Source organism: Dermacentor silvarum, chromosome 4 (assembly GCF_013339745.2).
Source record: "Dermacentor silvarum isolate Dsil-2018 chromosome 4, BIME_Dsil_1.4, whole genome shotgun sequence".
NCBI classification, from domain to species: Eukaryota; Metazoa; Arthropoda; class Arachnida; order Ixodida; family Ixodidae; genus Dermacentor; species Dermacentor silvarum.
The window spans coordinates 20373400-20390749 of NC_051157.2; the positions used below are offsets into that span (position 1 = coordinate 20373400).

The following is a 17350-nucleotide window of genomic DNA, read 5'->3' on the forward strand; positions in this document are numbered from 1 at the left end:
CGCGATGAGCGCTCGGGCCGCTGCCGCGAAACCATCTCCGCTCAGCTAACGATCTCCCCGCTGCTTCACATCCACACATGGTTCCCTTTAGCGGGAGATGGAGTAATTTTTTTTCTGACAGATTTTACTTTGAGAAATTCAGTTGGTTCACCAGCGCCTCTGCGCCGGCGCGAGGAGGAACTGCGTGGTTCGGAAGGATTTTTCGCTCACAAGATGGTCGGCGCCGCGCGCCGACACCGGATGTCTTGCGACGTGGGGATCCTTAACGCTATCGCGTTAATAAAGTGGACGTTCAAGAAAAGATTGGATAAGGCTTTGGAACCCGTCGCGGCATCTTATTGGCTATGGGGTTGCGCTGCTGAGCTCGATCCGGCGCGGGTTCGACCCCGGCAGCGGCGGCCACGTTTCGATGGGGGCTACAATACAAAAACGTAAACAATACAAAAACGTAAAGAAACAATGGGAGATACGATACAAAAGCGCTTTTGTATTTCGATTTAGGTGCACGTTATAGAGAACCCCTGCAGCTGGTCAGAATTAATCCGTAGCCCCCCCCCCCCCCCCCCCCCCCCCCCCCCCCTTGCACTACGGCGCGTCTCATAATCATATCGTGAGTTTGACACATAGAACCATAGAAATAGAAAGTGTTCGGCGTGAAGGTTTGCTTAGGATAAGGAGAATGGATAAGTCCAAGAAAGTAAACTGCATGCTGCATATACAAACTTCATATACGTTGTAAAAAGAGTCAGCAGCGGACGACAAATAAATAGAAAAGGAAACGGAAAATGGTTTGCACTATGGCTGGGTACCTTAAAATATTAATGAGGTAATTGATTTGTAATGTTCGTGGAGACAACGCGAGGCCAGAAATTACAGCGTAACTGAGGCTCATCATTACCGTATAGCAAGCTTGAGACGACAACAACTGGTTAGATTAAAGAGAAGAAGAAAAAAAGCTAAAGGGGCAATGTTTCCACACATCCGCGTAGTATCCCATATTCTCTTGCTTAATGAAGGGATATAGGCCAACATTTTCCGTAGAAAAATTAACATGAAGCGCTATGGTCCTGCGCCACGGAGTTTCCTACAAAATATCGCTAGGGGAAAATCTCGCGATGCCATCGTTCAGCCACGATGGGAACGAAGGGTAGGACGTGAATTTGTCTAATCTTCCTCCTTGAGGCTACAGTTGGTGTTGCGGCTTTCTTTTTGTACGCTTTATCTTCTGAATTTCTAAGCGATCGCAGTTTTCTAAACGCAAAATGGCGATACGTCTCCGCGCACATGCATGCGTAACCGTCGCGAATCGTTGCATTTATAACACAGTGTTCTTTTTTTTTAATGAGCAATTTGCGAAGTCGTAAAGTCTTTTGAAGCCAGAAGGAAGAAGTTTAGTCAAATCCATGTGCCGTCCATCATTCCTACGCTGGATGAACCGCCACGCTTGCAGCTTCATTAGACACAAGCGCCAGAGTTCACTGTACGGATTTTTGAATGAAACTGCATGTTTTGAGCATGGCCTCTGAGATTTGCGCGCACCGGTTGATTAGCGAAACCAGCCGGCGCCCGCAAATCTCAGAGGCCATGCGCAAGCGCCTGTCGCATTTCGACGTGCTAGTGCCGAGTCCCACACATTTGTCCAGTGACGGTTTGCAGGACTTCTCCTTGCTTGCGTTATCATCCAGCGGACTTACCGGCCGATCCGAATGACGCGCAAATATTAATTTGAGAGTTTGGAAGGGGGGCATATAGGTACATAGCGCGCTATGTCCTGTCTCGGAAGCATTTGAATACACGAAACGGTGAGTGTTGCGTTACCGTCATCTTCCGGCTCCACGGGCGCATTCGGTGAAGACTGTACAGAACCGCACGCTGCATCGAAGCTTTTTGGACCAAAATCAAGCAAGATTCAACATTCGTTAGACGCCTCGCCGAATAGGATGAATAGACTAAATGAAGCAAGAAGCAGCTCACAAAAGGTCAGACGCTTTTATGCGCAATAGTACTGCAAACTCTGAGCGTCGGTGCCGGGGACGAAGCGGAGAGTAGGAGGAGGGGTGGGGGGGGACACGTCGAGTTCGAACCGGGTGCGATAACAGAAACGAAGTGGCTTTTCATCAGATTCGAGAGTTCGTCCGTCTCTGGTTTTCAATCTCGCTGTAATGAATGCCTCGGCCGAGAGTTAAAATACACACGCGCCGCACTGGCGACACGAGAGGGTGCTGCAAGCAGCGCTCCTCGCGCCGTGGTCGCGACTCCCCCTCCTGGCGGCAGGACCGTTTCGACACAGAAATGCGCGCCGCAACACTACTGCCGCCGTCCGCACGTGCGTTAGCTTCTCTTTCACACTGCGAAATTCTAACAGCGCGCGCCTTCGTTCGGCAGCGTGCTACCGGTGGAGCGCCAGAGCTTGAGCGCGAACTCTCGAGCTCGCCGCTCGCCGTTCGTCGCTCACTCATCCCTCCGCTTATCCTATTTATACGTCGCTAATGTCGAAGACCTCCCCGCTTCCTCTCAGTTGACGCTTACCTCTTTCTATGCTTCTAGCCGTCGTTCTCTCTTTCCTTTTCTCTGTTCTCTCTATCTAGCCCTCTCTCTTTCTTTAACAATGTCCTAACCACCTATCTCTCTCTCCTCATTCTCGCCATCAAGCCTCTCTCTTGATCTACATCTAAGCCTGCTTTATTTCTCTTTATTTATCCTCTCTTTCTATCTAGCCTTCTCTCCATATATTTCAGAGCCCCATTTATATTTCCACTTTCATCTATCTAGTCCTCTCTCTCTCTAGCCCCTTTCTCTCTCTTCTCCCCATCTAGCTCTCTATCTTTCTCTCAATCTCTACAGCCCCCATTTCTCTCTCTTTCTCCCTTCTCGCAAATAGCCCTTTATCTCTCTCTCTCTCTCTCTGCCACTATGCACACACATACACATACAAATACCACACACAGACACACACACACACATCTCCCCTTCCTTCTCACTCGCCCAATCCGGCGGCTTTCTGGGAAAGTGCAATCGTCAGGGGGAAAAAACCGCGCTGCACGAGAAGGCGTCGGCGGCAGCAGCAGCCACAGCTCGCTCGCCGTTTTAACTCTCAAATCGAGCTGCCCTGCCGACAGAGCCAGCCGCGAGCAACGACTGCTGCCGACGTTCGCACTAATAGCGATTCGCGGCTTCGTTACTTGCTTCTTTATAAGGACGTTAAAGGGAGAGAAGGGCGCGCGCCGGCGAAGGCGTTTAATTCTCCTCCTCTTCCATCTCTACTCTTAAGCGCCTGATTTGGCTGCGCCTTCTCGGAAAGTGCGGGCACTGTTTGCCCTCTCTCGAGAACGGTGCTTGTATGAGTTTTAAGAGCATTCGAGAAAAAAAAAAAAAAAAAAGGCGGATTCAGTCATTATGGAGAACTCGCACTTGCCTTCGGTGAAACGGGAGTACCGCACTTGGAATTCGGTAATGCTTCGGAAGTGACGAGCTCCGCATGCATAAACTGCATGCCCTTTTGTTTCGATCTTTCACGCGCTAAAGAAACCAGAGCGACGAGGAAAGTGCGTGCCCGTGTACGTGTCAAACTATTACGGTCGAGCCCGGATATATCGAACTCACATATAACGAATTGTTGTGTACAACGAACAGTAGTAAAATCCACCTGGAAATTTTTGTATGTAATTTTTATTTTATATATCGAATTACTGATATATCGAACTTTTTTTGTGATCCCCTTCAGATTCGATATATCCGGGTTCGACTGTATTATTTTTTAAGCGACGCTTTCTTGGCGAGCGCTGCCGGACTTTTGGGGGTCAGTGGCTGCCGTTGTCTTCGCCGAGTAGCTCACCACAGAAACTGAAATAGTCACGCTCCCCATGGCGGGACTGAACCTGGGTCTCTCGCAGCAAAACAGCCCGATGCTCTATAACTGTATATTAGGCCACAATAGTTCTTTTAATACGTAAGATTTACTCTATCGAGTGTATAAAATTGTACGTGAGAACTGCACAGGCACCAGCCTACACTCCACAAATCGACGATATGCGAGAAGGACCTTGAAAGCCACAATATACACATCTTGCAACACTGAAAACTATACTCGGTGCGCGAGCGGCACTTAAGGCTTTTTGAGACGCCTTGAGGAATTCTCAACCTCCTTTCTGTGCGAGACGTGCGTGTGACACGTCGCGCAAGACGCGTCGCGATTGACTGTTCGTTTAGGCAGGACAGAGAGGGGCGAATTGACACTATATTTTACATTGCGGGACAAAATGTCGTGCTATACGTGTAAGCCGGTTTACCGGTGTTCGGATTGGCAGCAGCGCGAACCTTGCAGTGAGTGTAGTCGGCAAAGTTTCGCTTTTTTTTTTTTTTTCGTCGTGTGGCGAGGACGAAGTTGAGGATAAGGAGGCGGTATGACGACAACACAATAAGGACGACTTGGCGATGACGTCGTTGATACTGAAAGGATGAATGGATGGAGAAAACGAAGCAAGCTCGAGCAATTAACAGGGGTCGCAGTGAAATAAATGCAGCAAAAGTGACGTTTCAGGTTATGTTAATCGGAGCGTTGTTTTCGATTGCCACATCAGCACCGGGACGGTAGATCGATTCTTGAGAAGTCCTGAGAACGAAAGTCAGATGGCAGGGCCTTCAGAGCGAGGCTGTATAAAATCACAACCATGTGACGATGATCACTAAACGATGAGACGTATAATAGGCGGGTGGCAGTGTCAAGCTGGCGCGCGGGTAATAGCTGTGGAAGAACATCTTGTGGACTGTAGCTCTAGGTGCAAATTTATTTTTGACAGTCACATACCGAGAAAAGCCGCCGAGGTGTTTTCGTGCAGCCTGTGGCTTGATCTTGTTTTGCTCAAAAGTTAAACAAACAGAAAAGCAAAAACAAAAAAGAGAAATCATTTCTCGAGAAGCGCACACACTATCGCAAACTACTACCAACCTGCACTGACACCTCCCCTTACAGACAGGCATCTGCGATCTGCCTTCATGATAAAAGCCTGAGCCTAAAGGTAAATTTCTTAAACCTCCGTCGCGATGGTCGCGATGCACGCCTTGAACGCGTTCTCGTACCATGGGGGACCCGCCACAAAGGCATTTTAGCCTTTTCATTACTATTTTATTTCACGCGACACAGTCCTTAATCGATTTTCTCAAAATGTATGCATTTAATGCATCCCTATTATCGGGAACGTTTTATTGCGATATCAATTATACGAAAAGTCGACGAGCTCCCACCCTTTGTCGCCGCCATCAGGTTGCTCCGGGTGCGAGATATGGTTGCCAACTTTGCCAAATTTAGCGGGACCGTCCCGACCTTTGAGTGAACGTCCCGACTTGAACCAGTGTGGACGGCCCATGTCCCGAATTTTGCTTTTCTTTTCTGTTAAATAACAAATAAATAAACCGAATTTCTTTTTTTATAATGCCAGACAGGTCGGTTGCGCATTCTTCTCTTTCGCACTCTGTTGCATTATTATACGCGTAAAGACGGTTTAGATCTTGTCTAGATGCTAGTTCTGTTGTAGGCCCCTAACCATTCACACTAACTATATCTGTATTGGTAGTTTCTTGATGTAAACCGCGATATGGTAGGACAAAAAAGAATGTATGGAACCTGACTACAACAGACTGACAGGATCGATTGTCCCCCGTCGAACCAGGCACGGGAGCTTGTCACCTCACGTATCGCGACAGATGCCGTATAATCGTGTCTGCGGCTTCTCACAAAGTTCGTTCATCATTTCGTTTCGAATCCTCTACTTTTAATGCTTTGAGACATGCATCGTATAGAGAAACCCATGTTACATATGGCAGCCGTCAAAGAGCGTGCAGGATCTTATCTGGGGGTGCTGTAAAAAGTAGGTTGATGACCACGGAGTGTCGCCAAACTATTTGGATGTCGAGCTCGGCGAGCGGCGTAAAGATATCCGTGCGCGAAATAGGGTAGGCGGCGAATTAAAAGCCTCGAATTCGTCTCGTCTAGCTCAGAGTTGTGAAACAGTTCTCTCAGAGCAGTAAAAAAGAACGGTAAAAAACAGTGAAGAAAGAAATGCGCCTCGGACGCGCTCAGTTCATATACGCGGACATGTATGCACAAAAAAGAAGTAAAAGCCAGACGTGTGCAAGACAAAATTGTGGAATGTTTAGTTTAAGCTTGCAAAATTTTAATATAACAGATAATTCTAAAAGGTTCGTGTATACGTGAATACTTACGTGCACTCTTGCGAGCATATAAATGATAAAATAAAAAGAAACCAAGATGGTGCCGCATCGTTGGTGTTGTATGTGGTAGTTAAATAAGTAGATGCAAAAAGTGTTGTGTTCCTTTGTTTCATTTCGAAACACATTTCGGTAACTTGTAAGTGAGGGTGTAAGAACCTAGCATTAAAAAAAAAAAAAAAAAACCATTCACTCCCGTTCATTCGACCTCCGTTATATTCGACTTCTTTTGCTTAATTCTAGCGTACTGGATAGCCCCGACGATAAACTGTACGTTGCTACGGAAGGATTAAATCGTTCACTTCGAACGTGAAAGCATGCCGCACCGATTGATTCAACCCCGAACCCGATTGACCCGACTCCCACCGGTGACCCCTGAGGCGCGCAGAAATTCAGCAGTCGGCACCACTGTTTCCCTTGGTGTGAAGCTGCTTTACTTCACTTCCGATTTAATTTTTGTGTTATAACTTCCATACGTTTACTTTTCTTGTCAGTCCAACGCTTCGGCAACGTTGAAACATGTGCACGGCGCTCTTCGGCAAGTGCTGATCGAGTTGCGCTCTACCCCCCCCCCCCCTCCCCCATTCCCCCTATCCCCCCCCCCCGAAAAAAAAGACATTACAAGCTAAAAATGAAGCAAGAAAATTGATTTAATGCGTTCATGTTGCTGCTGTGTGCCAATGCGACCTTTCGAAGAAAAAAAAAAAAGGGTAATGGGGTTTTACGTGCCAAAATCACGATCGGATTATGAGGCACACGCCGTAGTGTGCCTCCGTAGTGTGCCTTCGGAATAATTTGGACCACCTGGGGTTCTTTAACCTGCACCTACATCTACGTACACGGGTGTTTTCGCATTTCGCCCCCATCGAAATGCGGCCGCCGTGGCCGGGATTCGATCCCGCGACCTCGTGCTTAGCAGCCCAACACCATAGCGACCTTTGAAATAATTCGAATCAAGTGTCGAATTAACGGGAGAGTACAAAAACTATTCCGCCCCGATTGTGCGAGCCGAAGCGAGATGTGTTTAAGCGTATAGAAATGAGTTCTGTTTCTCTGCTGAAGACGATAGTATGTTGATTGCGTGATTGGGTTTAAGTTAGGGATAATGATCTGGGTATAGAGGTGACAGTGAGTGCACAATCAAAAGCGTTTGAGAAGCCAAGGAAGATGCTACCTGCTTCTTGGTTCAAGTCCAGCTTAACGTGCAGGTCTGTCCTGAGCAGACTTGTACACGTTACTGACAAAAAAGTAACCGATTACAAATACAATTACTTCTTTGTAAAACGTAATCGTTTACCATTAATAATTATTTCCCGGGGAAAGTACCGAAATCTGAAATTTAATACGATATGAATGCTGTATATTATGCAGCCCTAGAAATATTGCTCGCGTGTTACACTCCCAAAAATAGGTGTATACGAGTCACGTAATGTCAAACGAATAGAAACGTATAAGTTTACCTGCCAACAATGTTTGTCTATATCAGCGAAGCAATAGGCTGCACTAAAGCGAAGAATAATTCAGCAGCCGCTCTTATCACCTATGAAGGCCGCCTATAAGCGCTTCCAGAAGAGAGGGAGCGAAATGTATTATACGAGAAAAACTCGGAAGTCGGACTTCCAAGAGAAGTGTGCAAATATCAAAGCCTGCCAGATTCAGGGGATCCAGACTTAGCTGCAGGATGCTAATTCTAGGAAAGAGGTAACATGTACATGTTTTTCATTCCTTTGGACTCAGTAATTCCCTCCAAATTTACGTTCTTGAAAGCTGCGTTGCCTGTCAGAGCTTGTTTCGTCAAAAATGTAACTGGTTACATGTAATTGGTTACTGAAGAAAGTAATTGAATTGCAGGGACCGTTACCGAGTAAACAAAGTAATCGTTAAATTACAAGATTACCAAAAAGTGATTAACTACATGTAATTCGTTACACGTGCATAAGTCTGGCCCTGAGTAATAGAAGTTGTGCATCACATTGTAACACTTTTCTGAAACCTTGTTGGCTAGGGTGAAACGAATATTTGATACAATATGTGGGAAGCATCATATCTTGAAGTAATTTGCGATAAATCCAGGCCAACGTGTTACTTCCCGTGTTAAATACGACGATAATCTTTCCAATTTTATAGTTTCTGGGAAGCTGACTAAAATACAAATACTTTCTCGACATGTTGAATTAGATTATAGAGAGGACGGGGGATTTTTCAATTAGTGCTAACTACAACAAAAGAAGTCGACGCCATAAGATTATTGAGGAAGCAAGTAACAAATATGGGCGTTCCGGAGGAACAGGTGCACTTGAATATTTTTCAAATGAACACAGAAAGAAAAAATACATTCAATACATTCTCGTACCGCTATTCTGAAAAGATATGCTTGGTTTCTGTCTTTTCAGTGTTTTATAAGTAACAATAAGACGCGGTGTAGATTTCTTCCCAAAGTTTTCCTTAGCTACCTTTCAGCAGCGATGGCAGATCTTGGTGAGAATGTTTCTCTTTCGCGGTATAAGCGAATGAAATAGCATGTTTTAAGAGACTCCTTGAGTGTAAAGGCGAAGAACAAGGAATATAGAAACCGGCTTCAGCGCCCCTATTGCTAGCATTTATTTCTTGTTGTTAAACTTCCCAATCGCTGCTTAAACCATGGACTGGTCTATCATTAGATATAGAAATGTTAGGGACACATTTATTGACTAATAAAAAAAAAGTGTTATCACTAAACTTCCAACGACGAAACGACGCAAGAACTGGGGTAAGAAAATGAAGTTTCAAAGATTTATTTCAGTTCCGCAGTTACACCACTGCATATAGTTAGCCTTAAACGAATAAACATTAAGTTGCAAGTGAGCGTTGATGCTGCTTTTGCGTGCAATTCATCACGTCCTCGTCTGGTTCTCGACGAAAACTTTCATTCTCGAAGAACCAACTTAGCCTATTCGGAGTTTCTTCTCGACGTAAAGAGCTCGGAGACCAACTTGGTCGAGTTGTGGCACACGCACGGCAGCATACAGGATATACGGAGAACACGTGACCCCACCCGCTCAACTTTACCCTGTTCCGGTTCGCCGCCACCTCAAGCGCACTCGCTCGCACTCCTTCATTCCCCTAGAGTTCTTTTCGGCACGTCGCGAGGAGGTGCAACTCGAGCGCAGCCTCGCGGTCCGCCGTCGCCGTTTTGAAACCCCACGCCGCCGCAGAAAGCGATCTCGTTCACGCCGCGCTTGCTTCGGTTTGAGCTCCAGTGAACGACAAAGGGGGTGAAAAAAAAACAACGTAAAAAGAGAGACCAAAATGGCAGCCGGCATCACAATGCCTAAGCACCGTGACCGCTTGTTGCCTCATATAGCCCCTTTCGTATAGGAAAAGACATCGCGGCCCGTGAAAGGAACCGCTCCTGCCATGGGAGGGGGTAGGGGTACCCGCTCCATCACCATTGTCAAGAACCCGGCTATACTGCTATTATAGGAGGGCAAACCGCAGGCGGCGCTGTAAGCGGCGGGCTCTCTCTGTTTGATCTCCTCTGGAAGACGGCTAGAAAACGTCTACGAGCGGAAGAGAAACTCACCTGCCGCGTCTTCTTCTGCGAGCTCGCCGCGGCGTGATCCATCCTCTCAACGGTCTCACTTTCTTTCGTTTAGTTTTTGACTTGCTCAGTCTAGTTCTTTTTTTTGTTCTTGTTTCAGCAGTAGTGCGATCTGATGTATATCCACCTCTAACACCTCCCCACACCCACCTCCCTCACAGATAGCACGAACTCATTTGAATGTCTTTAGCAGAGACACGCCGCTTTGCTTTCCCTTCGCGCCCTCCCCACTTTTTCTCTTTCCCGCATTTTATTAAGGCGAAAGCCTTAGGCCCTTGGCGTGACCTTCCCGTGACCTTGGCGAAACTGTGCCATGACGGAAATGGCCGACGCCGTAACTAGTAAAACACGTCTAAAATGCTCGGAATGACGTCACATTTCTCAGGGAGGTTCCTGTAAACAAAGTGAATTAATGGCCTTGAAAAGACAATTTGGTAAATTTCGGTCTGGGTGGGAATCGAACCCTGGCCTCCGCGGTGCGAGACGAAGTTGAAGTTTGTTTATATGCAAAACATTGGTAGATCAACAGACGAGGGTCCCAAAGTATTAATACTGAAAACGAGACTCTCGCATGCTTCCTGACTGAAGCCACGGCTGCTCCACGGTTGGGGCTTACTAAAGGTGGGCCTAGTGCGTGCCCGATTGCACACGTCACGTGGTCACAGAGACGCGCTCGTGCCACTGCTCGCGCGTTCGTCGTCGTCTTCGTCTTCCACAGCTGGCTCCGATGCCGCTGATCATTCCAGCGTTCCCATACTGCCCCTCGCGTTTGTGCCACTGCTCGCGCGTTCGTCGTCGTCTTCTTCCACAGCTGGCTCCGATGCCGCTGATCATTCCAGCGTTCCCATACTGCCCCTCGCGTTCGTGCCACTTCTCGCGCGTTCGTCGTCGTCTTCTTCCACAGCTGGCTCCGATGCCGCTGATCATTCCAGCGTTCCCATACTGCCCCTCGCGTTCGTGCCACTGCTCGCGCGTTCGTCGTCGTCTTCTTCCACAGCTGGCAGGCTTTCGCCTTCACGTTTTTACAAACGTGCAACACTTGCTTTTAGAAACACTCTTTCCACTCCACTTTCGCCAGACGTGCTCGAAACTTCGTTTTCCCCGCCCGCTTGTTTGCTTTTACGCGCGTACAAAACACCGTTCACACTGGGGCGACTTCTCCAGTTTCTCGGCCCATTCTGCAGTGTGAATCGCGTGCTCTACTTCCTGTTCGTGTTCGAGTTCCTTTTCGTTCCTTTATTTTAAACTTATCTTTCTCGCTTTCACTCCCTCGTTCGAGCCTTATTTTATTTCTTTCCTTTCTCTTTTCTTCATTTTCCAAGTGCCGTCTGCCCGCCTTCTGAGCATTCCTATACGTGCGAGACTATCGTGCCGCTTTGATTTCGTCTGGTGGCCACCGCTTGTTATATCCTTCTGGGAGGTCATTGTGGTACGTCTATTATTCTCTGCCCTCATAACTGCGAACCGAGTCCAAGGCTCTTGCTTTTCCATCGTGTTGCTTTAGTATTGCCCCGTTCACTTTCACTTGACTTCTTACTTCAACCTGTCCGTACCAGCTCTCCTGTTTCTTTCTTTCTTTTCCTTTCTTGCTTTCGCAGATTTATTTGTTCTTTCGTTTTTCGTTTCACTAATTTATTCTCTCGTTGCTTTCTTTCATTCGTGTTTTTCATTAGTACTTCCTTGGATTGATTGATTGATTTACACCTTCGTTTTTTTTAAATTCATTCGTTCACTTTTTTTTCTTCCTTTCATTTTACTATTAAACAAATCGTTCTGTCGTTCTTCCTTCAATTAATTCATATAGCCTGTCGTTTTTTCCTTTATTTCATTCACGCTTTCGTTCTTCGTTCGTTCCTTGTCCTTCCCCTTCCTTTCATTCATTCTTTCGTTCTTCCATTAATTCGTTGCTAATTTCTATCGTTAAGTATATTTCGTCCTTTCTTCCATGGATTCGTTCTTCTTTCAGTCATTCTTTCTTAGCTTCTTCCATTATTTTCTTCTTTTCGGTTTTTCCACTTCTCCGCGGTCCCGGGCTACAGTGGCTAGCCACTGTACCCGGGCAAAACAGGGAGCCAGGCGATTCGGTTCCGCCGTCGATACGGAACGCAGTTGGCCACGCTTTTAACCCACACTTATACCCCTGAGTTTTTTTTCCATCTCTTTATCTAGCTTTCTTTCGCGTCCGGTTTAGAAGGGCACCAGACAACAACCACGTTTGTGGACGAAGAATCGGTGACCGCTCGTGGGAATGTGCAGGAGTTGCGAGCGGACAGGAAAAAAAAAAAAAAAAAAAAAAAAAAAAGGGCAGGTTGGAGAAGTAGGAGAAGAAAGCGAAAGCGTGGTGTGGCCTTTTTTTTTTGTGGCGCATTCTATAAGCACCAGCACGTACGCAGACGGTGGCTCTTTGTGAATCGAGGAGAGAGAGAGAATCGTGCCACTGCGCTCGACTTTTGGCGATTACACAGTCTGACTCCTTTCGCGTGGCGGTTGGCATAGCGCGCGCTATTCGGGGCGATGCACAATTCAAGCAGGCGTGAAACGACCTGGAATGAGGAAGCGCGCGAAAGGAATTGAAAGAAACAACGGCACAAAGCAAAGCGTGCCCATGTCTGGCAGGAACAGTCGTTTTCCAAAGGGACAGAAGTTAGGCTTGGTGGTTTGAGAACAGAACAACATATACGTAGTATACCGGGTGTTTCAGCGAACACTTTCAAAAATTCTTAAAGGTTGCCTGTGGCAGATAGCACAATTCTAGTCCATGAGCTGGTCTACTCGAAGAGGCGGACATTACTTGCACAAGAAATTGAAATGCATAATCTACTAATTATCAAAAATTCAATAATTAAGTTTTTAACAAATTACCTTATGGCTCATATTGCAATTTACAAACTCTAGCCGTGCAGTTCGCAAGGCGGATCCACCAGTTTCGAGATATTAATTCCCGAAGTTTGCGGAGAAATTCATCGGCGTTCCAGTTACTTTCTTAACTCCACGGCTAGAATTTGTCAATTGCAAAATGGGCCATAAGGCAATCAGTTAAAAACTTAATTAGTGATTTTTTGTTAATTAGTCGATTATGCATTTCAATTTTTTTTGTGCAATTATAGTTCGCCTCTTCGAGTAGACTAGTTCGATCACGTACTAGAATGTGCTATCTGCCACAGGCAACCTTTTAAACACTTTTGAAAGTCTTAGCTGAAACACCCGATATAGTGATTGGATTTTTTTCAACGGGCCAAGCATATTTTGAAATGCGAGAAGCACAACTTCGCGGTTATTTTCGGCAGCTGACCCTATTGCAAGTAGGGTGACGATGACGACGATGATGAGACAACGTTAGGGTGACGACGACGACGATGATGATGTTGATTATGATGATGATGATGACGATTTGGTGACAATGACAGCGGCGGCTTGAGAACGACGACGGTCACATGTTGAGGGTTCGTCAAAGGAATTCGATGATTAAATATGTGACAAATCACCCCGATAGCCCACTGGCTATGGCGTTGCAAGGGCTATCGAGCTCGATTTCGCGGGTCCCCGTGTTCCATGCGTTGGGTGCGGGTTTCAGAAACCCAGGTGGTCGAAATGAATCCGGCAGCATTCAGATGAACGTCTTGTCGATCGCCCTTTTCATTTTCTTGCTGAGAACCTATTCAGTGTACGTGAATGGCCCGTAACAATGCGCACATATAGCAATATATTGAGGCTGACACGGGAAAATAACGAAATTAAGGCATAACTACACAGGACATGAAGAAACGTCCAAGCCGCATTTCCAATAACCTTCGGTAAATAAGCATAGTGTAATTTCCGTACGCCAACATATCAGAAATTTAGTTTGTAATAATCATGTGCACCCTGTAAGACACTCTAACCAACAAAATTTGTTGATGTGAATAACGTTGACATCCACATGAAATTTAGCCTTCACGCACATTCTGTGGTTCATAAGGCGTGATACGGTTTGCGTGTACTGTACATATATGTCGGTAGCTTTATTTCTGCCCCCCATACTTAACAACCTTTACTACACGCTTATTCACTCTCAAATCGATTACTGTATTCCCTATGGCGTTACACATAACAATGAGCGATCAGTTATGCTTATTTTGCAAAAGGGAGCCCTTCCTAATATATCATAACGGCCATTATGCATGCTCTAAGAATTGAGATATATTTAAAACTTGAGACACTCTCGGTATTTTGTGATCTGAAGACGTACAACACCGCTTCTTTATTACATAAAATAGTTAACGGCAAAGACAGCTTCCCTCTGGTCGTCATTTCACATTGCAATATGATCGGCTGGCCATCGCTTTTCGTTTCCCAAGGATATTATACTGTAGTTATAGTCTAGACACATTTCAATTCATAGGCTCTTCAACCTGGAACATTCTTGATGAACCACGATAGCACGGGTTCATCGGGTGCGGGCGATAGCACGGGTGCGGGCGAAACTGCCATTGCCATATTTTTTTTTTTACCAATGTGCTCCCCAAAGCCAGATAGAACTTTTTAAATTTTTTTTTAACATCGTGCTATACAGTCGGATGGATGGCAATCTTCACTTTCACGAATCTTTCTCCATCTTGAGGGCTTCCGCTGAACTTATCTGTCATCCTAGATATAAACGCGAACGATTCGTTCTAATTTTCCGTTAAGTGGAACAGCGTTTAGGTTTTGCAGGGTTAAAGAGGAAAATAAAGTAAAGTGAGGTATAACACTGTTTTGGCAGTGCCACGCGTCTCTTGTTTTCAGTAAAGTGTTGCATAGTTACGTTATAGTTAGGCGAATGAACTAAGCATCGCGCGTCAGCAACGCGGTCGGCGCAACACGTCATTCGGTCTTTTAGCGCGTCCGAGCCTCACCGTATAGTTCGCGGGGGAGACTATTTCGAGCGCGGCGTAGGCGAGCTGCCGTTTGTATACCTGACCCGCTCGACAGCGATGAATGACGTAGAAGCGCGGGCGGACGCGTGGTTGTGTTCGAGCGGTATGCGCATCGTGGGAGGAGGGCATGCTCGCGGAAAGCGGCCGAAACACGAGGAGTTGTTTACCACGTCGCTTCGCGAGCTTTCGACAAGAAGCGCTCGATGTTCCGGATGTCGGAAAGCCACAAAGGTACACAAGCGGGCCGCGCACAAAGGGGCCCGTCTTTTGGCGCATCGCACGCGAGCATGCACAGCGAGTTTGTGAGGTGTCTTGTGCCAGCGTGCCACAAAACGCACGTGTACGTTTTTTTGCACCTCGTAGGACTGCTACGCTTGGGTCACGAACAGCGTCTCCTAAATCAAGCTCTAAGCTCGAAAATGTTTACGTATACATGGCGATTGTTAAAATAAATTGTTTTGTGTGGTGTTACGTTCCGCTGAAACCGCAGAAAAGCAAATACTATGCTGGCGCGGGCTAGTATATTGTTGCGTAGTGTCGCGTAGCTAGCTGTTCGTCTTTACGTTTCTTCGTCGCCTATGTTGTGCAGGAGTGTTCTTTTCTTTCTTATCGTTTTGTTTCTCTCAAAGTGTCTTTTCGCCTCGAGTGTGTAGGACAGCTGGGGGAATCTCAGGCTGGGCACCACCCGTTTCGCCTTAGGGTCCGGCTGGGTGACGGCGTTGTCGGCCGTCTTTGTACTTGGCGGCATATGCCCCGTCTTCCGATTCCCCAGGCTGCTCGGTAAATGCTTCCTGACTCTTTTGTGCACTTTCTCTTTCTAGACACCGACAGTTGTTCTTCGCTCTAGCTCTTCAAAAGCCCAACGGCTGTCTCTGTAGTTTTCTGTGTATTGTTACTTTGCTTTGAGTCATAATTCTTTAGGCCGATTGCTGTCACCAAGTTTAAACCCGGCAAAGCCCGCCCACGATTGGCTGTTCGTGTTTGAATCTGTGTGGCCTGATTGGTTCCGGTCAGCGAGGATTCTGATTGGTGTTTTGTTTGCTCTCTGGCGGGTTGTTGGGACGCTTCCGAGGGCCCCGGCGAAGGAGTTCGCGCCGGAGACACCGAGGGAGCAAGCAGGTCGCAGCGAGAGCTGCTGAGATGTCATAGTTGTGTAATGTGCAAGTACCTAAAAGTGTAATTCGAGTAACTAAAGTTCAAATAAACCAAATCAGGAAAATGTCTATGTATCTCCGGTGTGATCGCCTCATCTCTCCAGTGCGGAACAAGTAGCGACATTTCTACGCTACAGAGTGGTGGAGGTTGCGCGGTAACGAAGACCCGGTACGGTGATGAGCCCAACCCTGAGAAGCCAGAACGGTTCGAACGACGCTGCGACAATGGCCCACCTTCCAACTACTGCGACATCAAGACCCTTCATCGGACCCCCACTATTCAAAGGCACTCCCGAAGAATCTGTCTCGGAGTGGATAACCTGCTACGAGCACGTCTCCTCACTCAACGCCTGGGACGATGACACCAAGGTGAAATTCCTTTATTTGGCTTTAGAAGGCGACGCAAAAAAATGGTACACCACGAAAATTTTGACCGGCCCCCAAGTACGTGGGAACAGTGGGCTGCGCTGCTGAAATCATGCTTCAGTAGCCGCCACGCAGCAGAGATAGCGCACCTGCGATTAGAAAACAGAACGCAACTGCCGAGTGAGAGCCCGGAGCAGTACCACTATGACGTGCTGCAGCTTTGTGCTCGATTGGACCCAGCCATGAAAGAGGAAGACCGCTTGCGTCATCTTTTGCGCGGACTTCGTGCCGATACGCTGGAGAAAATGATCCTCGCCAATCCAACCAGTTGCGCGGAGTTTTTGCAAACTCTACAGCGTGTAAATCACGCTGCCTTGATGGCCCGTGCCCATTTGACGCCTTCGAATGGCTACTTTTCTTCCACCGGCCCACAGCCGTGGCCAGCGACCATTCCCGGGGAGCCAAGCGGCTCAGCCGCCGTCGCCGCCGCAGCACAGCCCTCGTTGGTGAGCTTCCCAGTTCGAGAGCACCAACACGCCATGTCGACATGCATGGCGGACGCCCACCATTGCCGGCAAGCCACTTCCACAGGCAACATGGAAATGAAGGCCATCGCTGAGTCGATTGGCTCACTCGCCGACCGGTTGAAAGCTATAGAGGCACAGGTCTGCCGGCCGCCTGCACAGTGGCCTCTTAGAACATCCCGCGGTGACGATGGGCGCCCCCGGTGCTACTACTGTCATCGCCTGGGCCACATCGCGCGTCAGTGCCAGAGGCAGTACCAAGATCAGCAAAGGGACCGTCAGCAAAGGGACGAGGAAGACGTAACGGTGAGCGACGTCTTGACTCGGGAAACGGGAACGGCCAGGCATAGGGGGCCAGCCTGGCCGTTTGTTCTGCACACTGTCAGAAAACCAACTAATATATGTGCCTGTCAGGGCGAACGGAACAAGCGGCAGACTAATCGTAGACACGGGCTCTTCTGTAAATGTTATTTCCCTAGATCTCGCGCACAAGATCGCTTCAGTTCAAGAATTGAGAGAGAAGAAAATTTTGATAAGAGGAATCGGAGGAAATGTCCTCTCGCCCGTGGGGGAAGCGGAGATAATTCTTCAATTCGGGGCCAC

General features: G+C 47.4%; 2 protein-coding genes across 2 annotated transcripts in view; one reads left to right on the forward strand and one right to left on the reverse strand.

Annotated features, from left to right (window-relative positions):
• LOC119449588 (uncharacterized) overlaps window positions 1-16433 on the reverse strand; it is a 378080-nt gene extending 361647 nt beyond the window's left edge. The window contains 1 exon segment of the mRNA XM_049665319.1: window positions 16419-16433. The gene's annotated coding sequence lies outside the window, so the exon portion shown is untranslated.
• Window positions 1-17350, forward strand: part of LOC119449591 (GSK3-beta interaction protein) — an 81493-nt gene that overhangs the window by 31159 nt on the left and 32984 nt on the right. The window lies entirely within an intron of this gene.